We start from the raw sequence: 25185 nt of genomic DNA on the forward strand, positions 1-25185 counted from the left end.
ATTTTAATGAATTTGGAAATGATTAAGTAAGCAAACTTTTCCCCCATGACCATCGTGTTAAAAAATGCAAAGACGTGCTGTTTTGCAGGTGCAACTAAGAAGACATTATAAAAAGTTATCCTGACACAACAAAGCAGGAAGTACTTTTCTTTATTTTCTTTTAACTGAAGCCAACATTTTGTTCAACAACTCACACAACATCTCAAGCTTATTGTTGAAGGGATTTACATTAAGTAAATACCTGGCTTGTTTTCCTCCACGTTAAACCAATTTGAAAAAACAAAATGAGAGAAAAAAACAACTAAAAATTATTGCATTTATATTACTTGAAACTCCTAAATATTTGGGTCTCATTCTGTTATCTTTCACAGCATTAGTGCTAATTACTTTCCCTTGTTTAACATAGATGATTTGTAACCAATGCATTTTGTAAACAATCTGTGTTCTGCACAAGTCGCACATTCAGTTCTGCATGATACCCATTTCTTTTGATTTTCCCTGCCTCATATGTCATATATTCTACATGTGCTGACACAAACCGCCCCCCCAACACACACACACACACACACACACACACACACACACACACACACACACACACACACACACACACACACGATGAGCGATTTTTAGCATGACATTGAAAATTACCTTTGATCTTCATGTTAGGAGAAGTCTGAGCTGTTTACTAATCAGCGAGTGAGAACTGAAAAAAAACCATTATGCATCCCAGTATATCAGTTATACACATACAGATTAGTGAGGGGGAGTACAAAGAAAGTCTACATGAAAACCACCATGGCGCTCTGCACTGTCATATTGAATTTTCTGTGAAAAGCTGTACAGTGTCAAATGACTACAGTCATTAACAGGACTTAATACATAACTGCTAGAATTTCTACAGTTTCTTAGAGAGGAGGGGGAAATTGTAAGCACTGTGGGCGTGGCCGAGATCACAGGGAAGAGGATATAAAGGCAGTGGAAAGAGAAGAGAAGAGAGGAAAAGAAAAAGCAGAACTATGGAAAGAAACAAAAGTTATGGTTAACCAGTATAATTTACTGCTGCTGGTCTCAGATCCAATTGAAGCTACTATTTTTGGTTATCTTGTTTATGGCGACAAAACATTTAGCTGATCTTCTTGTTATATGAGCTTATACTTTGTTGTTACTCGCTCTAAAAGCCCCAAATAGTTAATTGGCCATTCATTCATTGTAGAATCCAATAGTTGTGAAGATGATGGATGAGGATGAATAAATCAGTGTCGTGTCTCCTCGATCTCTGTTATCTACTTCCTCTTTCAGATTTCTTCCCAGATGGACTTCCTGTGTTGCCCTGGAGACCATTCATCACCGTGACAACCATGTACACCGCCTGCAGTTATTGCTGGAGTCTATTATTATAAGAAGAAATGTGGCTCGATGTACGGCACCCAGTCAATGTGCATGTGTGCGTGTGTGTGTGAAGAGGATAAAGAGAGAGAGAGAGAAATAAAAGTACATTAATGTATACTGTACCCGTCATCCATAATATACAGGTATAGTATATATATGGATACATTAAACCCATACACCCTCTTGCACGTTCACTTTTTTTTCCACTTGAAGTTTTTCCCAGAGACTCAATCCCATGGTTCCAAGCAGAACACTTTATATCACTTTAGCTTACTTTACTGCCGTGTTAAACAGAGGACAGAGCAGTAATGAAAAAGAACTGTCCTGATTGAAAGTGCCACAGTTGCTACTGCTGCTTGTCTGCTGAGCATTCACAAAAAAATGGTAATACAAAGTTCAATTACAGGATTAGAAAGGCTTAGAATGGGCAGCAGTGCAGACATATATGCGCACAAGTGGTTTAGATAAACGTACTCAAAGAACACAAATACATAATTATAATTATCGTTACATAATCAGACACACACTGCCTACTTCTACTAAAGCAGTTTCAATGGCCTTCAGAGCAGTGACTTGATTCATGTTAATGAAAAATCTAAAGTTGCTGCAAATTATCTGGAAATGAGCCCTTGATAAGAAAACAACCACTTTGAAATAGTAGCTCAAATTTATTTGTATTCTTTTTATCCATATAAAAAGATATGCTTGTATTTCTACAAGCAAAACTGCCGTATGAAACTTTAATGATCACCAATGGGAATTTTATATCATTGTGTAGCTACATGGCTGGGAACTAAGAAAAGATAGAAGATGCAACAACATTAAAACTCCACACAATACACAATGTTGTTCTGCAGTTTAGAGTTGGGAATGGAATCTACAGTGGACTGGGCCAGTGGACCATTGATGTATTTCGCATAAAGGGGCTTTAATTCCACAATGACACGGCAACAGTTCAAAATATGTAAATTACCACAGCTATTAAAGACAACTACAACGTGTATTAAAAAGAAATGAAGAGATGTGCCCTTAATTACATCATGTTGTGACAGAGAAAGAGAGATCATTAAAGTGGAACTGAACCCACTGGGATTTAAACATTCAAATTCAGACAGAGGGTGACAACTCTAATTAGGGGTTTCGCAGAGGAAAAAAAAGGCATGTGTGAACGAAAACATGTGTTCGTTATTAGCAAAAATATCAGACTTCATACATAAGACACATTAAAAAAGATAGATCAAAGTACATACATCTCTCATGTCATTTGAAAGATAGAGACTTGAATAATAACTAAGAAGTATTATCTAAAATGTGACTCGGGCCCTGTCTGAGAATAAAAGTATCAGGAACTTCTCAGTATGAGAGAGCTCATTATTTTCAGGCTAAAAAAGTTTACTTCAGATGGGGTTTTTTACTCTATTTTTATATGGATGTGTTGACCAGTTATTCATGAAAGGATGTTATGGATGTACTTACATTTAAATGCTTATACGTTCCTAATACATTATTAGAAAAATTTTACTTTAAAACATCATGAATTTGATCAATAGGCCTTTTATACTGCAGACACTTAATGATGGCTCTGTTCAGTTCAAGTGAGCAAAATACCTGGAAACACCTGAAAATGAATCAGCTAACTGAGATTCAACCACCATTCATTTGATTATTATCCATAAAGTTTTTACCATCCTCAGAAGGAGGAATTCTGCATAAAATATGTAGATACCGCTTGTGCTTTGCACGTTCACGTGACAAGTGTACAGTTCTCAGCAGCAGACAGACCTCAGCTTAACAACGGCTCAGCTCTTCAAAAGCGTACAGTGAGCGTGTTTCCTGGCTATGCCGGTGCACAGGATAATAATATTTGCACAATCTCAAACATAGCCATGTACTCTGGGTACAGACCAAAGAGTGGGATTCTAGATTGAGACTGAGAAAGCTCAAAAATCTCAAAACAACTTGGTCCACTGCTCCTCTGTAGCCAGCTGAGATGGTTCAGGCAACATGCCATGAGGCCCCCTGGGACTTTCTTTTTAGGTGTACTGGACACATTCAACTGAGAGACCCTGGCAGACTAAGGACATGCTAGAGTGAGTACATCTCACAACTTGAAGACCTAGTAGTCTCACAGGAGTAAGTTGCTGGGAACAGGATGTCTGGATGGATTTGCTTTCCCAGTTTTCAATGAAATCTGACAACATGGACATGTGTACTGCAACTGTCTCTCTGTGTGTGTGTGTGAGTGAAATCGACATTTGAACGGCAGACTTTTAAAAATGACTTAGCCAGTATGGTATGGACATTTACAGTGAATGTCTGCTCTGTGGAAATAGCAACTAATCTGAGCATGGCATCTTTATGTGTTAGTGTTTGGATAAATGTATACTATTATGTTCTGTATAATAGCAAAGTTAAGTAATAAATAATCAATGAACAGCATACGTGTGAATATTTATTTATAACAATGTCAAAATGAAAATGGTCTTTCAAGAAACACTCCTGCTTAAATTCAGTTACATTCAAAACAGTTAAATAGGAAGGAAGACCTGCAGTGATCTTCACCCACGCATGAAGTTCTTGGCAAAGGAATACAGCAATGTGAAAGGACCACATCCAATCTCAGCAGTTTATGCTACTTTAGAAAATAGATACAAGCAACAAGACACAGAGGAAAAACAAAAATGTGACTTCTGGAAGTAAGTGACTGACTTTTATTACACCACAGAGAAACAGACAGAAACTGTGGAAGACAGGAAAAGCAACAGGAAAAAGCAGAAAAAGAGACAGATGGCTACTTCCCACACATGGTGTGGGAAATGAAATGTGTGAGTGTTTCACACAAGCTCCTAACCTTTGCTCGACTTCATCAGATAAAAAGAGTCAAATGGAGGATGATAGATACACCTACAAGAGGGGTCTCATGAGTTGATAATAGAGTGAGATACACCTTTCGGTTTTACTCAGGGGCCCTGAACCCTGAGCTAAAAATAATTTACTCAATGTGCACTGTGTTGCTTGGTTAGCTAATGATGAACACAATGGTCAATTCATCATTGTTTATGAATCATGGAAACACTATACAGAATGGCAAAGCAGCTCAGTTTTTTCACGTTTTATACTTATAATTTTATTTAATGCCAGACAGAAAAGGAGTGTTTCACAGTCATATCCGTCCCTCTGAACACATCCTAGTCATGTAAAAGATGGCAGGCCTGCTTTAAAATACACTTCTTCATCACTGCTGCAAAGTGAGATGCTAAAATGACGATTGACAGCAAAAATTTACATTTTTAGCTTTAGCTTTGGACGTTTTGGAGGAAAGTCATGGTTAAAAGAAAAAAATGTTGACATTCTCAGGTTTAAATAACATTGTTCATTTTAGATCAATCAAACAAATAATTAATAATATACAAATACTAATATATTTGGTGAGAACTCTTATTTTCATCTCCAACAATGTAAATCCATGAAGTAAATATGGTGATATAATAACACATATATATATATAATCTTTCTCCTCCACCATAACTGGTTTGTTTCATTCTTATCTGCCACATTACACTTTCATTATGTATCACCCTCTGAGATTCGTCTCAAGGAGAAGGACCACAGCTTTTTTTTTTTTTTTACAGTTTGAGCAACTTGCAAAGAATTTACTGTCCATTTCAAGAGACGAATCCCTGCCTCCTTACACTTATCTTAGTTAAGAGAGGGAGGAAAGGGATAAAAAAAGAGAACAAACTAAATGAAAATAATGAAACAGCAAGACAGAATAATGAGAGGTACAACCAATCTCATGGCGACCACAGGCTGTGTGCCTGGTCAAGCCTTGAGATTAGACAAATACTTCCTCAATCAACTGGATCACTATGGTTATGGAAAATGAAGGGCCTAGCCAGTGAGTAAGGCATAAAATCTGTCTTGATTTATAAAAATACACAATATAGGCACAGGCAAATCATGCTCAATTAGAAAAACAAAACGTTCTGCCAATCCTCTGTAAACATCTCACATGAAAGTTATTTGTGTATTAATATGACTGTTTGGAAGACTGTCAACACACAGCCCGAGAGCAGAGAAGGGCATATGCCTCGTAATGCTTTTTAAGTGTCAATAGGTTAAGTATCTGAAACTCAAAAGATAGATTTGGGATGTAGTACTGTTTCAACTTTTACACTTTAAAGCTCCTCTTGTGCACCCAACGGCTGTCACAATGTAGTGTGACATCATAAGGGCCTGATAAATAAAGGCATAACCATTTGCATATTAATTTCTCACATAGATCTAACAGGCCCAAATTAAACTTTGCAACTTTGAAAGCATTTAACCCTTTAATTCATGCAATGAAAAATATTTCACATCAAGAATATCTTCTTTCATGTTGGTGTTGGGCAATAGGTATTTAATGATAATTTAGGAAAGAATGCTTCTGTTTACCACAAAATTGAATCCAATCGTTGGCAGTATAGCAGCCTGAGCGGTGGCAGGTCGATGAGGATTGATTGTTGTGATTGCAGTGAACACACATGCAGTTCACTCTAATGCACAATTTGGCCAAAGTAACAGGTACAAGGTGAGGGCAGGTGTTAACCAAACATCTGTCTACCTGCTAAGGCCTGTTACCACAATGTGCACGGATGAAACACAAACTACCAGTGTTGTGACAAGTTCTACCTGGCTACCGACGACGATAAAAACTTTATGGATATTTTGACTGCACACTGACACGCAGACGGTTGGGTTAATGTTTGTGTGTATGTTTGTGTGTATGTTTGTCAGTGTGTTTGTTAGTGTGTGCGAGAGAGAGAGAGAGAGAGAGAGAGAGAGAGAGAGAGAGAGAGAGGGAGAGAGAGGGAGAGAGAAAGAGAGATTTTTGATGAGAGCTCATTATTGTCAGGCTAAAAAAGTTTACTTCAGATGGGTTTTTTTACTCTATTTTTATATGGATGTGTTGAGCAGTTATTCATGAAAGGATGTTATGGATGTACTTACATTTAAATGCCAATACGTTCCTAATACATTATTAGAAAACTTTTACTTTAAAACATCATGAATTTGATCAATAGGCCTTTTACACTGCAGACACGTAATGATGGCTCTGTTCAGTTCAAGTGAGCAAAATACCTGGAAACACCTGAAAATGAATCAGCTAACTGAGATTCAACCACCATTCATTTGATTATTTACACCTGCTTTTTCCTACATTGATATTTCAAAATGTCTGCTGTGCAAAAAGCCTATAATTGTCCTATATGGACTTACTTGTTTGTCAGTGTGTTGTCAGTGTGTTTGTTAGTGTGTGTGCGAGAGAGAGAGAGAGAGAGAGAGAGAGAGAGAGAGAGAGAGAGAGAGAGAGAGAGAGAGAGAGAGAGAGAGAGAGAGGGAGAGAGAAAGAGAGATTTTTGATTTTTAAAAAACACAATGTTTATTAAGATTTACAAGAGAACATCACGGTCCTCCACAAATGAAATGAGAAAAAAAAACACAACAACAAAATAACAGAAAACCAGAAATAAATCAGGTCATAAACACAGAGTGAAAGATGAGTTCTCCCTCCGTCACTGAACACACGGCCGTGGTGAAACACCAGTGATTCAAAAACTCTTGCATGTCGTTCATCAGAGAGTGGAACCTGAAGTCCACTCTCACTCTGGCTCTCACCAGAGAGACGTACATGTGTGTCAGAAAACAACCACGATCACACGCACTCACACCATAGAACACGTAGTACCAGTTTGGGTGGAAAAAAAGTTTGCAATCACCGACAATAACCACGGGAAACCCGGAGCACCAGCAGCGCAGCCTCCTCCGCCAGGGTCCAGAGAGAGAGAGAGAGGGGCAAAGAGCAATGCACACAGCTCTACATTTAAGTACAGACACAAAACACTCAATTAGAGAGCTTTTATGTTATGCGAAGTGTAAAAAAAAATGAAATGGTGGCAGGACAAATTAGAAAGTGGCAGGCTGCAACAGTCTAAGTAATTATTGGGAAACACTGATGTTTCAGAGAAAGATAAAACAACTCAAAGTAAGCCCACTACTATAATTGGAGAACAGTTTGTGTGTGTGTCTACTCGTGTAACTGCTCTGACTAGGAAGCAGCTAAGGGCTTGAAATTTTGAAGGAACCCATTTCCTTAATCTAACACAATCCCAATCCCATTGAGGCCATTTGCACATATACTATGTGTTATACGGTAATAATTTGACAGCTCAGGATAAGGATCCACTGAATCTGAGGTAAATTACTAGGTCTACTTGCTACTATATATATATAAACTGCTGATTAAGACCCATGTTTTTCTACTGTAATGTGAAAATGATTTTATAAGGAATAAAACCTTAAAATCTTCCATATCAGTAATAAAAAGAATAAATCTACAAAGAAAATCTGTTTGAGGAACGTTAAATGTTTCTCATACCTCTGTTGTGACTAGGCAAGTTCCAGGCTTAGGTAGAGCTAAAAAAAATGGATAGACCTGCTTGAACAAAACAAAACTAAACAATCGAATTCTGTGGTTTCAGCTCAGGATGACAAACTGACTCTCTGTCAGCTGTTGGCCTTCAATAGGAATATGTGCTCTGTGCTCACTCAGTGACAGAAGAGTGACAGAGAAGTAACACTGAACCAAGCTCGAGACCACCCTGGAGACACACACAAACTCAATGTGTGTGGGACCGAAAGGCCGACAGCAAGAACAAGAATGAAATCCAGTGAAAAGTCACAGACATACTGAGGTCAAGAGGTGGTCAAATATTTATGGATGTGGTAAAATGTTTTTTTTTTACAAAGGTATGAATACATACATCTTAACAAGTCAACTGCTATTTAGATAAGGTAGCAAATGTTGACTTACTCTGTTTTATAGTTTGTGCTTGTGTTTTTGTTGCTACATATGCAGCTTTGCATGGAAGAAAGATGGTAACAAAACAAATACTAAAGACATATAGTTGCATGGGCCGTTTTAAATGCTGGATTTACCAGTTTAATCGATAGTCGAAGATTTTGTGCTGGATAGCGGGATGTCAGCAAACGTAACATAAATGCATATTAAACGAGAAATGACCGAAGATGGATCCTTGGGGTACTCCAGATGGGGCGAGATGGATTGATGAAGAAAATTACAGGCCAATAGAGAAAAGTGAAAAATGTTGTTGGAGAGATCAGGGACAAACCATTCAAGAGTAGAACCCTTTGTGCTAGGGTTCAGTCTGCCCCATATTTTGGGGGCAATAGTCTCAACTGTGGTGAGACTGCCGACCTACTATAATTTGCATTCATATGAGTGTTGTTTGTAATGTGAAGCAGAATATTCTTAGCACTTTCAAGGTCACAGAAACCTAATAAAATTTTATATCCAAGACTTATGGCTAAAAGGAAATTCTGGAGACAAGACAGTAACTGCTATGAAGATGGAAATAAATTTAATAAGTTAGTTGCATTTATGCCTCAGTCAGTGTGTAACTGACTTAAACACAATTTGTAATGATTAACTGTATATCCAGGCTGCAAAACAAAAGATTTTTTTTTTCTTAAATGGTCCTTCATTGGTTCATTGTTGACTGACAACCACGGGAATGTAAACACCTGGTAAATACACTGTCTCCTGGCTTCATCATTTTAATGTGGACCTCCTAATTGCTAATATGCTGCAACTTGAAGGCAATGGTGATGGTAGTGAGGAACAGACATGTAGGTTGTAAAAAAAATCAATGCTATCTTCAAAAGGTTATGGGAGGACAACAAATAATAGGACGAGGAAAGAAGAGAATGAGGATGAGGATGAGGAGCGATGAGTGAGATAGAAAATTCATCAAAACTTACAGTATGCGGTTGATTAAATGAGCAATCTGATTCTCCTAGCTCCGGTTCTAATCTGTATTTATATTTATTTCATCTTATTCTTCTTCCTTTGACAGTTATTATATACAAATAGCAAAACCCAAGCAACACTGGGATCAAACCAAAAAGGAACCCAAACTAAAACTAAAATGAACCATAATCATAGCTGATTAACTCTGGCCTCCACTTGTGAGAGGAAGCAAGATTGTCTAAAAATGAAGTAGTGGTGGCCATCTGAAAATAATGAAAAATGTCTCCGATTATTTTCCTATTTTTACTCAGCGAGGCTCCAGCTGCATTTTATCTACACTGCAGTGCTAATGCTAATATTTATTTGCATCAGAGCTTGGTAAACCTGTCTGCTCTCTATCTCCACACGCACGCAGAATTCAAAACGTTATTTTCCGGGTGGTAAAAGAAAATGTAGTTCAATACTTCACTTCACTATATTCAAATTGTTGTCATTTTAAAATAAGTCTTGGCGATTCCCACTTTAATTGCTCTAACACAATCTCACTCACTCACTCACTCACTCACTCACTCACTCACTCACTCACTCACTCACTCACTCACTCACTCACTCACTCACTCACTCACTCACTCACTCACTCACTCACTCACTCACTCACACACACACACACACACACACACACACACACACACACACACACACACACACACACACACACACACACACACACACACACACACACACACACACACACACACACACACACACACACACACAGAGTTTTCTCAAGCCAAGTGTGCGCGTGCGCTGTATATTTGGGATAAGACAGCAATTTATCGCAATTAATCGCACCCCCCGATGGTGCTCGACCTCGAACAGAGAGAACAGAGAGAAAGGACAGACAGGCAGGCAGTTTGAGCCTCGTGGGCACCTCTCCACGGGTGGTCCCTATGGCTGCACCCGGGCTGATAACGAGGGATGGAAAGAAAGGAGGGACTTAAGGAGAGGGGGAAAAAAGGGGGAGAGAAAAACATATGTGGTGGCGGTGAGATGTACCACACAACAGTGTAACATTCAGTTGTTGTCATTCTCAGAAAAACACTTTTTTCACTTTCCCTTTTCTTTGACTGCTGTTGGTGGCTTTTTCTTTGGATCTGCCGCATTTACAGTTTGAGAAGTTTTAAATCAATCTCCTTTGTCTTTTGTCACAGTTTGATAAACTCAATTTAACACAAATATTTGTAAATGTCACAATGTAGTCAAGGTTTGAAAATTATTGGTTTTTGATTGAACCAGTTATATGTGGCATTTTCTCTGTTAATTCACTGCTTATATCTGCAAACAAATGTTGGCACGTTCAGGCACTCATTAGTCACATTGCCTTTGGAGCAGAAAGCTGATTATTCCAATTTCAAGCATTATGTGTGATGTTCATGTGCTTGCTCAGAGAGAGAGATTGCTGTGGAGAGCATGAATATTAAAACTGTTGGGATTGGATAAATATTTGAAGTATTCGGAGGTTGTCTCCTACTTATGTCTAGTACTGATGTTCCTGTCTGAAGCTGGGAGGAATATTAGTGGGCTGCATAAAGTCATGTATGATTTGTAGAGAACTAACTTCTTTTTGACTGCCTGAACAAAGCTGCTGTAAGCACCAGCATGGTGCCTCTCACTGCTAAAGTTCTTCAATATGATCGGAATCACAGTTGCAAAGACAAAAATCAATCCAGAGTCATGGCCACATTCATCTGCGAGCTTCTAGTCTCTTTAACATGCTATCTCCCTCTGAGTTATCTGAGTCAGTACACTACAGTTGTCTTTTTTGTCATAAGCCATCAATGTTTGCTGTTGATACCAGATGTGAACAAAAACACGGACCCCTTTCATTGCTTTACATGACACGTAATTGCTCATCTTCTTTTTGAATTCCCTTCCATGTCATTTTCCTTCCTCACACTCTCATCTACTTTTCCCCCTTTCTCACTATCACATTGATTAAAGAGTGTCTTTCTTGTTGACACTGATTATATCAGCAATGCAAAGCTGACCACAAATATATTAAAATGATAATGCTGGTATAATCTTGCTAATGGGATAACGCTTACACTCTTCATTTCCTCATCTTTTGTCATCATGGCATTGAGCGCCTCGACTTCACTTGAGAAGTTTTTTCATGTTCAGCGAAAGAACCGAGCTGCAGCAATACCAGCTATTTCGGGTTAAAATGTTTGACTTAACATTGTGCTCTCCAAAAGCTTAAGGATCTGAAGTCAAGGAAGTGATTAAATATGTAACTCAATCAATTATCTGAACAATGCAAAAATACTAATATGTACCATTTTGAAAATATCTCAAGTCATCCTTTTGGGAAAATGTTTGTGCGTATGTGTACTGTGTGTGTGTCTGCGTGTGCATATGTCATTGTGTCTACTTCATATTAGTCAGGTCAACAGGAAGGCATTACATATTCATGAAATTACCAAATTATGAAAATGGAACATGAGTCAATGCTGGGATGAAAGAAAGCCAGCCTTCTGGGGCTTCAAAGCTCCCATCTGAAACTAGTTATAATCTGAGCGCACAGTGTGTGCGTGTGTGTGCGTGTGTATGAAGTCACAGTGGATGCGAGGATAGAGAGCAGACAGACAGAGAGAGAGAGAGATAAGGGCTGACCTTCAGTGAATCACTCCCCTCTCTGGACAGACTCATAGAGAAGCATCATGTTTGGCAACTGTTCTTACAGACGAGAAAGACAAAGTCCACAGAAAGGAAAAAGAAAGAAAGAGGCAGAGAACTGGAGGCAGAGTCATAGGTGCTTTAGAGACAAAGAAAAAGAGGTGTGGAGTTAAAGGAAGATAAAAGTCAAAGGAGACAGAAATGTTTTATATATAGAAATTGAGCAAGGAACAGATAAAGCTGGAGGAGGGGAGGGGGTCTCAGCTACATCCTCGGAATTGGCACAAACACTTAGACTGGCTTGGCACAAACCCAAATGGGGGCACTCAAAATATGTGTGTACAAATGTTTGGCTTGAATATGAATGAATATGATAGTTCATAAAATAAGCATCATATGGGTTCTGTGACTCCAGCAAGGCAAATAAATGAGAGCAAATTCACATCACAGCAGGCCTTTTGGGACGACTTAATTATCGCTAGTCTGTAATATGAATACTTTGTCTTTCTTTGACCTTTGTTGCTCCCTTTTCTGCTCCTGTAAATGAAGGCAAGTGTCTTTACAGCCCCTACCCTCTACTGTGACTGGTCATTTTGTGAAAAGACAAATCTGGTACAAGTTAAAAAAGTTTGGAACTCCATCATGGTCCACGAGCTCTCGCAAAGAACAGCGTACGATTATTTTAATGACATTTAAAAAATACAGTTTAACCAAACACACATATTTAATATGTGCACACTTACATTAACCTTGGTATCCCACTTATAATATGAGAGTTGTAGTGGATTATGTTTGGGTAATAATGAGTTTCTATGTTTAGAAATTTACTGTGTTGGCAGAAGGCTAGGAACCTTTGACATTGGCTTTTTTGTACATTTGGTCAAACATCAAGTGCAACATCAATACACTGATATAACCAGAGACAATGAGTGGATTTTATTATACAGCGCCCCTTGTAAGGTATAATAATCCTATTGAGTGATATGACTCATTCTGTATGTCGGTCAAAAGGTATGATAACTACCTGAACAGTTATGAAAGTAATATATTTGTGTATACATGCATGAAAACATAAAAAAAGATTATCTACAGTAATTAAGTTAACAGTGAAAGCAGGGTCTGTTGAACCTTAGAGCCTCATACTGTATGAGCTCCCAAATGGCTAAAATATATTTTTGATATAATTACTTAAAACATTTCACATAAAAAAAGTTATGTCCATACTTGTTTTATGCTGTATAGCATTTGCATACAGTGTGTTTCTATGAACCACATAGAACCACACAGAAATGTGAAGATATGAAAACAGTCAATTCCAGTTGTGGTTCTACATTCCGCCATGAACAAAAAGGAGAATGCATCACAAATAATCAGACTGCTGTGCTTTTTTTGAGGTTATACTTGCTTGCCATTATACCTTTAGTTCTAAAACGTTAAACTATGAAATTATCTGAAACCATGTGTTGTGGTAATTAATCATGTCAAGTTTCAATTCTTGAGTTAACCAAGTTTCTAACTTGCGTATTTTGAAAAGGTTATGTTTATATCCACTGCTATAGTGACAGAGCCTTCAAATGAACCCCTCTGTCACATTTCTCTGCAGTTTCTCCTCCATATTCTTGTATGGTTCAGAATGAAGATGTTTCTGTCATTCAGAAGTGAATGCCACCCCTATACAGTCACCTCGCTGCACCTCTATGGTTATAAATCAAACATGACGCTCTTTAAATAGGGAAATTAATTATTTACACTTCAAGCCAAAATACCTAGAAGAGGAAGGAAAAAATACTGACACATAATAAGTCATTTTCAGGCCCGAGAGGCCGGCCACTCTATTACCATAGTCTAGATTTATAATGCTCTCATAACGGTCGAGCCACCGATGGAGATAATTTGGTCAGGCAGAACTCTGCACCCTGTTCTATTGCCCCCTCTTTTTTTTAAATGAAAAAAGTGGCTGTCAGATTCAGTGATTGAGAGAATTTGGCCAGTTTATGCTGTTGGCTCCATGCTGATGCCTCTTCCCCTGAATAGAAAGTCTAAATATGTAACACTTTCCTCCCCAAAATCATAATGCCAAGATGTTGAACAACATTTCAGCTGGCAAGAAACAAGACGTTACCTAGCAACGATGATGGAGCAGACCTGTGAAGAATATATGACTAAACCATTTCTGCCGGTGGCGTTGATAACAGTGTTTGTCACCAGCACTGGGTCTCTTTTGAGCGTGAAAGACAGTGTTTTTTCCAAATAAATGCTGATGCCTTAAAATAACATTCTGTATTTAAGTGTTATCATTACTTGTCACTGTGGGAGTGGCAACATTGTTGACTTTGTCCGAGACTGGCTTTGCAGTGGTGCTTTGTGTGTTCCTTCAGAGAACTGAGGAGTGCTTTTCGACCAGGAGGAAGTTACAGAAGTGATGGTGATAGTTAATAGTCGTAAAAGCGTAGAATTATTATGGGATTGTTACTAAATCTACTTGTCAAGAAGACGTTTTTGAAATGGTGTGTAATCGTGTTCATACGCAATTGATCCACCTCCGCCAACATGCAGCCTTCATTCACACTGGGCAGTGTTGCATTTAGTTGTTGGTGCAAACTGTACAGGGTGAGATCAATTGTGTTCATAAAAGAGCAGTAAATGCATCACATTATGAACATTTACTGTTGGTCAAATCCATTGTAAATTTTTTTATTATGATGTTTGACACGTCAGTAGCTCTTTGAACCACTCCGCCTAACATATCTCAAGTAAGCTTGGTAGTAAGAATTTACGGCACGTTTCTCATTCACCATCAGATTCATCAGGTTGTGAAGATGACGTGTACTGTATGAGCAATACTTTTCTGCAGGGCTAGCCCTCTGCAGTTATTCTACATTCTCAAGGCCATGTCTTACACACCTATCTCATGTAAATTTAGGATATTTCCTCCTCTGATAAAGTGCTTTTATGAATTAAATAAGTAGGCCAAGGTGAGAGAGCTGTCATTATAATGCTAAGCCATCGCAAGATAACATCCTCTCGTATGTGCTACAATGCTCTACTTTTAGTGCATTGTTCAAGGTCCAGTGTACCTGAGGGGTATGCCAGGGCAAGATTTATTCAGCTCGCACCTGTGGCCTTCTCACCATTTTTTTTTTTCACATGCTGTGGCAGGTTTGTTATTTGCCAACACATATTATCATTTAATAATATTAAATGTAAACAAAATGGTCATAAAACTTGATGAACAAACTGAAATGGAATAATTTAGAGTCCTGTTCGCCAGACTCAGCTAAAATGGAATAATTGATGGAGTGGATGCTAATTCAGGAAGATGGAAACCGTGGATGTCTTAAGCAGAAGTATTTATTATAAGAGCTCAATATTGAGGAGACTTCTGGTTCGCTACACAGATCAACAGGTTCACAGTGTCCGGCGTCCCAAGACAGTCCGCCCATCTCCGGTCTCTGTAGTGTATTTAGTTTAGAGTAATTTCGTCATCTCCCCGCGAGTATGACACCTCGACTGAGACATCAGCTGCTCAATGATTGTTTAGGCTTGCCATTAATGAGATGACCTTGCTTGGTGCCTGAGAAGACTCGTCTTAACAGTTTCTCTGGGAGGATAGACGGAAATTCCTCAACAGAAACAAGAACCAATACCAATATAAAAGACATCATCAATTGTCATCACAGACTCATCATGTTGTGCTGAGCTGCAGTGATGGAATGAGAGAGTATCATCACTGTCAGGAATTGTGTTGGGAATCAAAGAATCTTTGTTCAATTAAAATAATCTGTTCACATAATTGTGTGTGTAAACTATCCCCTCCATTTGCTAGAAGATAATTTTTTAAGTGTGGAACAGTATAAAAATATGTATTGCTCCTTATTATTTGTCATTAGGTGTGCGGCGTACAGTTACTAGTTAGTTACTATGGTTATATAACCCTGCACCACATTGTAATCCTGAGAATCCAAGGTTAAACTTGAAGGTTACCTTGCTAACCAAAATTCATGCCTCGTAATACAGGTCCCCAATTTTTGGATTCCTTCAAGCATAATAGATGTAAGTAGCCATTTGTACGTGCACACACACGCACACCCCTAAATCCACATCAACATTATAATAATCCATCTCACTTTAAAAAGCTGATTTTGTACAATAAATAAATAAGTATGACACTGGAATAAAAGAGGATGAATTTGGCATTTCATTCTGTAGCAATGTGGTTAGTTATGTTTCAAGTTATTTGTGCGGGGAGAGAGTGTGGAAAGAGATTAGACATGTGAGTCACTAGCTCAAAAAGATCAAAACGCTTGTTGACAGCAGGGAGCAACCGCCTGAAGAAGATAAGTCCCTTTTCTAAAATTACATTTCCTTGGCAGGTTTAGGCATCAGGTTACAATTTTCCACATTTCCCCATGTTTCAATGTTCCACATTCTTGTTATTTGTGTAAGAGGAAGTTCAGGCTATAACTGAACAGCAGCTATTTCCATTAATAACCATGTTAGGTCCACAATACTGCACCAAACTCATACATCAAACTGGAAAGGAGCTGCGACATGAACATGAGCAGCACAGAAATTCTCTCTCGTGCCGCAAGTGCCCTGAATGTCTAGGAAGCCCGAGTGAACTCAGAGTTCAGTGAACAGAGTTTTCCGATTTCTCCCCTTACTGTAGTGCAGTGGAGGGGAAAGCTTTTTCCTAGCAAGGGCCATTTCAACTGCTTCTATCTGATGTCAGATGATAATGATGATTGCAGGTGGTTTGAGCCAAAACAACTTGCTCAGAATCCTCACCCTTGGTAGTGCCATGCATGGCTTGTTATTCTCCCTCATATAAAACTGCAATGATTCCACAGACAAAAATGGCAAACTGAGTGGTGTTTTTTGTGTCTGTTGTTTCACCGTAGCCCAGAGAGAGAAAAAAGTGAAAAATGTCAGTATTTTGTGCCATATCAGTAATCTGTTCTGCAACGGTTCTTCACGACAAACTGACAGTAAGGAACAATTTCTCTAGAAGCTCAAAAGCAGCAACAAGGCCCTGTCACAAATTCTCCTTCTGAATGAGATTTCAGCTTTTGCTGCCATTAGCTCGCCCCCCAAAAAAACTTGCCTGTCTGACATTCAGAAAGTGGTTTTGTAATAGCTGCTTGTTGGCCACCAAACCTCTGCAAAAGAGAACTTTATCCAGGAGCATTTGTCCTTGCAGTTGGTCCAGTTTTATCCAGCATGTTTTCATTACATTGCATTGCGTATAAACCTATTCTAGTAGACTATCAAATTAAAATATATTATAAAATATGGGCTCTTTAAATGTAGAAACGTCTGAAGGGAGAATTAACTCATAACAAGTTTTTTATGTTCATGATCTTACCGCAATCGTCACTCCATAGATAAAAAGGAATAAAAACCTTTTTTTAAAAACCATTATGTAAACCATTCTATGTGAAGTAAACAAACAACCTCAAAAACTTGCTAAAAAGCATTTAGCAAAATTGCAATGGTTTTAGTTATAAGACAGTTATTGTACCAAATGGACCTTTCCAGTCCATTTCAAACTATAAACACATCACCAGTCTCATGCAGGGATTTGCTTTTACATTTGATTTGACATTTAATGGCTCTAGGAAGCATTCATCTCTGTTGCCAAGGGATATTTAAGCTCTGTTTTTCTCTGTCCTTAAAGTGTTTGTCAATATATGAAGTTCTCCGCCCTTACCACCACAGCTAAGTCGATAAGAAGTATTCTTATCAAAATTTTGAACCAAAGGCTATCTGGTCAAAAAAACTGACTCGATTGTTCAGGCTTATTCATTGGGGATTGTGCTAACCCTCAATTTAAACTGAACTGAAACGATGACCATACATGTAACAGTGTCATCATTATTCTACAGCTAGTCCTTGAAAACCAGTGAAGGAATAAAATGGGGCTCAATTCATACAATGTCTGTGTTTTGAGAAATGAATCTATGCACATTTCACTTTGCAAGATGTTTCTTTAAAATTAATGTGAGCCAAAGAAAAAAAATCGTTTCTGAAAACTGATTTGCACAGCTGGAAGAAATCTTTAGAAAGTCTGGAAAAGTTTCTAAACAGTAATCTCTCTCTCCCAAATGAATTAAAACCCAAGAAACAATCATGATATAAAAGAGCTGCAGATGAAAATCTATATATCTTGGCAACTGGACTGTTGTTAGGTTGATTAATGTGAACTCACCTTAATATAGACACAATGAAATGCAAATAATTTGTAGGGGATCTCAACGGCATTTGCGTATATCTCAATTAGTTTGTCAATCAATGTAAAAAAATCTTGGCCTTAGTTTTCTCAGTAATGGATCAATGTAAATCATTGTTCACATTTACACTCAGGGTTTTGGTCTTTGAGGCCGAATGCCTGTGAAGCAAGGGGGATCTGAATTGATAAGAAATATAATTTGATAATGTACAAAATTCATCACACTGCTAAGAGCCTTTATTTTGTCTCCTTAGACAGACTCATCTATTATGTAGAGATCCATAAATCTTAGAGAGAGAGAGAGACAGCACAAGAGAGAGAGAGAAAAGGAGAAAGAAATTGAATGAGATAGATCAGGACAAAGATATTTTGTAAAATCTGTGGTAATTGGATGGATTAATGAATCAGAGGCAATCCCTGAAATGGAGATTAATTCTTGTGACGTGGTCATCATGTTACGTATTTATCAATGTCAAGTAAGTATTTTATTAATAAGCCATAGATCTGGACCTGTCCCTGTAGCTAATAAAAGGGTAATATGTCTAATTCACAAAGTAACAGATAGTCTGCAGCAAGAAGTGATGGGACTTAATAGAGACGGGGGGGGGGGGGGGGGGGGGGGGGGGGGGGGGGGGGGGGTGGTTAGAAAGCAGTCGTTGGTCTTTGACTGGATTTAATTATAATCATCTTTAGCCAATGATTTATGCTAGAATGACTTCACACATATGATTTACGATGCTTATATGCTAATCTATGATTCTCTGTGTGTGTGTTTGTGCGCATGAACATGCCTATCTGTGTGCTCGTGTGAGAGAGAGATTTATTTTCCTCTTTTGGCAGTTTCTTCACACAAAGGCCAGCAGAAACATCCACTTGAATGATAAATGAAGGTATGAACCACATGCGAAACTACAACTAGAGATGTCACTCAAAAAGATCATGTAGATCGACCATATTAAACACGTATGTTTATCAGAGTTGACGTGCAGGATGTCTTTTATAGCAAAGACAAAATTAATTCATGAAGTTGGAGGAAATATTTGTTTCCGCTTTCTGTGTAGGTATTCAGACATCAAATGTTGAGGGTGAAATAAAAAAAAATTGTAAGACTGCTACTATTAACAAAAGAAATATTCCTGACAGGTATTTCTGTAAATAACCTCATAGGCAGTAATCAATTGTTTTTGAAAGGCTCTTGATGGACGGCCATGTAACGTCCGTCAGCAACACGGACTGAAAGTGACAAAGCTACATTATCCATGACATGTGATATCATGAGTGAGTTGTATGGAAGGTTAGAAGCCATTTTATTACTGAGCAGATGAAGAATGTTGACTGTTACGCAGCTGCTCCTCACAACAAATGACTGCAGCCTGCGGTGAAACCCTCAAACAACGGCGCTGAGCATTTGGTGTGAATGCTGACTTAATGTGACCAGCTGTGGGGGTTTACTCCGCAAAGACCGGCTGTCGCGGGTTGCTCGGTGAAAGAGTTCAATGGAGCTGCTCTCACCTCCCCAAGTAACTTTTAGCCTCATTCATATTCAAATAATACGTTTGTGACCTTCATGGGTCTGATTAACTGTTGTTTTGTGCACTTTACATTAAACACATTTCAGTACAACGTGCACACGTGATGCATTACTGTTGCATTTGTCGAGCATGCCGTACACACGCAGTCATGAATTACCACCTGTGACTGCTGATGGTTATTATGTTTTTAATCCCCTAGGGTTTCACTACAGTCCCCATGATCCCCAAGTCCGGGAAGTCTACATGGCTATTGATGATTATTGTCTTCATGGGATTTGTGCGACATACAATGTCAACAGATGGCAACATGGACACATAAATATTTTGATAAATAATATAAGATGAATATACTTCCCAGCATTGCCAGAAACTCACTTCTATTTCCCAAGAACAAAATTAAAAATTAAAAAATAAAAATGTTGCAGCATGTCCTTGAAACCTCTCAATGTTTTTGCTCCTCTCTGCTGTCTCCCCTTCCATCAGTGCTAATTACTGTAAATGAGTTTTAATTAGGGATGCTGAAGCCTGCCTGATGTTGGAGATTTAGAGGCAATAGGCATGTAATGGGACCCTGTCTTTGTCCATCATTAATCAAGGTTATGTATGGAGTCACAGAAGTCGGAGGAATGGAAGAACACGTGTCAATTACCATCAAACAAGGGAACGGGGTGTTGATGAGGTTTGGAAACAAAGCTTATCCTTTGCTTGAATTTAACAGAGAACAGAAACGCACGTCAGACAAATTGAAACGATGACACAAACGATGCAGCCATCGTAGCCTCTAAATCTCATCTTCATGGCTGTTTTCAGACAAAGTAGATTTAACCTTTACAGCTTTTCGTCTCGGCCAAAAGCCTTTCTGGGAACCGTTCAGCCATCAGCCTCCAGCACCTGCGCTCTTCCTCAGTGGTAGAGACAACTTCAGTTTAAGATTCACAAATGTGAACACGGAACAAGACCAACAGCAATAGCATTAGGAGTTTTATTAGGGCTGGTCTTCTTTAAAGTTTTATGAAAATTCCCTTCCAAAACATAAACGCTTTACGGAAGGTCAATTTGATCTGCAGGGTGAAATGCAAAAGCTCTTTCCTAAATGATGAAATGGGAAGTTGTGCTGCAAAGCCCGAGTCATTATCTTAAAAGGTTGGTCATTTCACAACATACATGCCCTCTGAAATTTTGGAAAATGATGTACTCAGAATATTTTTATATAAATATTGACTTTAAACAAAAAAAATACTCCTTCATAACGAACATAAAAATCTTTAGTTACACATATTCAACCAACCGACTACATACATGTTCTACCTATAAAACAGGATTTATTTGTACATTCAATTCAAATATTACTCAAAATTCTAATGTCATATTCAGAAAAATAAAAGATGAAAAATGAGCATGCAGATAGTCCTTGTAAGATTCACTCTGTTCTGCATTACTTATGCATTCTTTTCAAACAACTGCCTCTTCTAATATACTGAAGTTTGGCAATAATAATGCTGTAAACATACAGTATAACAAACACGGCGACACTTAGTTTATCAATCAATGAAGTGCAATAATTAAATACGTTAAGGGTTCTCAGACAAAGAGGTAGGTATCGTCGTGAAAAGCATCAAAATATTTATCACCAGTTGGCACCCAGGTGGCCTTGGGGTTGAAATACCAACCATGAACCACAACATCCCTGCTTCCCATTTGACGATAAAAGATGATTAATGGTAATGACAAACAAAAAAAGGGGCTAGTGAAGGGTCACACACCTTGCAAGTAAACAAATGCCGTAAATCAAATTTGGATAAACACCATGCTGGTTGTTTGCTGAGAAATAAACTATAACATATTTAGGACGCGCTGCAGTGTTTTTCCTGTTTTTTGCCCCCTAGTGGTCAAGAACACCTTCATGCAGCTTTAAACTCTTTGTTCTTTAGAAAACATGTACTTAACTCTCGTCTTCGGGCCCTTGTTGTATGATTTGTGGTGCAATGTTTACTGATGCCAAAACATGGAGACCCACTGTACCTAATTATCAATAGCATTATTATTATTTCTTAATTATAACTTTGTACATCCTGAAACAAATGGAATTTGCATACAAGATGCTCTAACAGGACAGGCGATTGTAATATCTGACAGAGTTACATTTTCATCCCCTTCTAGTCTGTCCTTGTAATTTACATTGTCTATTACCATGCAACTAACGACTCTGACCTTCTCCACTGTTAAACACCTAGCTAGCAGAAGGGAGGGGGTGGGGGTGGGGGGGCATGGCAGGGGAGAGAAACCCCCTTTGAAAAAAGGAGGTGAGAAAGAGAAGTTATGGATGACATAGAGAAGGAGGAGACAAGATTTTTAGGGCCCTGGCATTCACTAAAGTCGTAAATCTGTGGTTTATGGTGAAATGATGGCAGATAATGTAAGTAAAGGTCAGTGCAGCATGTCAGCCAACAATAGATCAAGGGGACGGATGATTGTGGTCACACGCTCCTTGAGTTTAATCCCGAACACTTCTGTCTTTCATACAACTTGTTCCTCTCTTTGATTTGCATTTTTTTGTCTTCATCTTTACTTTTTTAGAGGTTCCAAATGTTTTATAATACAGCAACAGCCTCCTGTGAGGTAAGCTGTAGTGATACGGACCAGATGAGGTTATTCATAGCCACTAGACCAAACAAGTCAACACTGTGTTTCATGGTCAATATCATAATGCACTGTGGGAGCCCAGGCAGGAAAATCTAATTAATTTCTTTCTCAATTTTTTATTCCTGTAAAAAAAAAAAGAGTAATTGTTAGATTAGAGTTCTATAATCACAGAACTTACTTTGACATGTTTGCATTTCATCTGCTGTGCCAGTTATTGTCATTCCATTGGCATATCTAAAATATAAATTGATTTGTCACACTTTTCTGTGACTTAAAACACAACACCTACTCTTTCATCTGACATGTCACCCCATAATCCAAGTATGAATGATATGTCACCACTTATTTATCTGCTAACAAAAATATATAAATAATAGCCAAGATTTAAATATGTCTAGAAATAGAGCTGCAAAATCTTGAGGAATTTTGCAAACTGGTTTGAGAATCTTCACTCTTTATTTTTCTTTTTTCTTTTATTTTTCTTGATTGTTTTTTTTCTTCCATACCAGCGTTACATATGACATGACAAACGCACTCATGATCATCATCATAATGTCCAACAAATGTGGCCAACAGAGCTACAGCTTCTGTCTGCTCAGACTGGCATGTTTAACCTCCTGATGATATTCAACAGGTGCACCAAAGTTAATGCTCTCTATGGCATGTAGTCATACAGGAGGCAATAACAAGTAAAGACTTTTCTGTTTCCCTAATTTCTCACTCCGAGTTAGCAGGTGGCATCATCTGTGCGTGTTCGCAGGCGTCACTGATTGAGACAGTGTGAACACAACTTGCTTTATAAAATGAATGAGTATTGGCCTGAGCAGATGACACTGATCACAAGACCAACTACATCCTTCACTTTCTTTTCTTTTGGAAAAATGCTTGAAAGATTTTCAGACTAGTTTTATTGAGAACGTTTTCTCTGAGATGTCATTATTTTAAGGATAAAAATCCTCATTGTTGAAGCCATATATATTGTAGAAGTGAAATGTAAAATATTTCCATTAAAGTAGAAATGTAAATTCCAGGTTTGTTTAGCATGTCTATCGCTCACATCTAGAGTTTCCTGCCAGACTCTTGGAAGCAGCCAAAATAATTTTCTTTAGCAGTTAAGCCTTTTTCTTTTGAGAATATTATCATGACAATGCCTTTCATTGTGGCCAGCCTAAGGCACACCTGTACAATAATCATGCTGTCGAATCAGCATCTTGATATGCCACGTCTGTGAGGTGGATGGACTATCTCGGCAAAGGATAAGTGCTCACTAGCACAGATTTAGACAGATTTGTGAACAATATTTGAGAGAAATAAGCCTTTTGTCTACATAGAAAAAGTCTAAGATCTTTGATTTCAACTCATGAAAAATGGGGGCAAAAACAGAAGTGTTGCGTTTATAATTTTGTTCAGTGTAGATATGGTCGTTCACAGGTTCCTATAGACCTGAGAGAGTTGTTGTTTTACAGTAACGCTACTAGGAGTTTATGTGGTTAAGTGGTGGTTTGATACAAAACTGCTTTTTTTACCCTCCTTTAGAGCCTCATATGGTTCTATATTGATCCACTGTTGTGCACCTTTACTTCCTTGACCATGAATACTAGCAGAGATCCTGACAGAGAGCAGAGTGAGGTGGAGACTCGAGTACAGATTACTATTTGACTGAACAATATCTTTTAACACAGTCATATGTGAGGATTAGCAGAGTCAAATCTGAATTTTAAACCCAAAAGACACAATCCAATCAATTCAATATTACGTGGGCGAGGGTGAAAACTTTCTCATTACCCAATCACAGGCCTGTCTTATCACGTATAACCAGACAAACCGTTTGTTGGCTCAACTTTGCCTTCCTCAGAGGCAACATTTTGAAGTGAAAATTATCATTTTGATGGGAATATTGTCTCGGTATGCTGCTAAAGCCACTCCGTCGTCTCCAGCTGATTTTTTTTTTTTTTATTAAAAAAATTTAAGTCAGTCAGACGTAATCTCAGGAGAGATTACGTCTGACTGACACAAATAAAAGGTTTTTATTTGTGTTCAATTATATATTTATTTATTGACAAACAGCGATTCCGAACTGCTGATAGAAATTATTGATTTGACCTTTAAACCTGGATGTGGGACATTTTCGTCTACAGGAAAACTTTCTCTGCCTTTGCTCAAAAGTTTCTGTTTTCCCAAGTGTGCTTCAGAATGGGCACATCACCACTGAGCTATGAAATTAACAATTATCTTCCAAACACAGTTGACTTTAATCAATGACCGTTAGCAACTATGCATGTACTGTATCTTTGTGTGTACACCTTCTCTTGATAATTCCTAATTTGTAGTTATATAGAAAAGCCTCTTCCTAATGTTTTTTCTTCTACCATCGACCACCATGTGCACAGAGATTTTTTTTTTCCGTCACAACAACTGACTCAGTGGTTTTCTCTTTTTAAAAGTTGGTTAATCAAAGTTCTCAAACAGCAATTAGTGTCAAGTATACCATAATGATATTTCTAATGTTTGATGGCCACATTTGAGATTGTGCTGACATTTCAAAAACCCTGGAAAGCTAATTAGCGATCATTTCCTCTAATAATGGGCACGCAGAATGCTATTGATTAGACTCAAAAGAGAGACAGTATATTGATTTTCTTATATGCTGACGGTAAGTGCCTACAATGTTATTTTCTTATGTTGCCACAAACATGAACATTAGAGACTATCAATTACTTATTTTTCTCCCCCCTTTTCTGCTTTTCTTTTCTTTACTCATTCTATTCTTTTCTTACTCTCTCTTCTTTCCCCTCTTTCTTATTGTTCCACTCAGGATGTCTCATCAGTTACTGGGCTGGTGGACTGAGATGGAACAAGCTCATATCTCAGAGTCTCTCTCAAACCCTTTGGGTTTCCCT

General features: G+C 38.2%; 2 long non-coding RNA genes across 6 annotated transcripts in view; one reads left to right on the forward strand and one right to left on the reverse strand.

The window, feature by feature from the left end:
• The window catches only part of LOC124849714, a 48475-nt gene extending 44644 nt beyond the window's left edge, over window positions 1-3831 (forward strand). For both annotated transcript variants that reach the window (XR_007030164.1, XR_007030165.1), the window contains exon 4: window positions 1303-3831. This is a non-coding gene — a long non-coding RNA (uncharacterized LOC124849714). The remainder of the gene's footprint in view (window positions 1-1302) is intronic.
• LOC118313839 overlaps window positions 1-25185 on the reverse strand; it is a 127064-nt gene that overhangs the window by 43042 nt on the left and 58837 nt on the right. The gene's annotated exons all lie outside the window — the stretch shown is intronic.

The sequence above is a fragment of the Scophthalmus maximus genome, chromosome 19 (genome assembly GCF_022379125.1).
Source record: "Scophthalmus maximus strain ysfricsl-2021 chromosome 19, ASM2237912v1, whole genome shotgun sequence".
Classification (NCBI taxonomy): Eukaryota; Metazoa; Chordata; class Actinopteri; order Pleuronectiformes; family Scophthalmidae; genus Scophthalmus; species Scophthalmus maximus.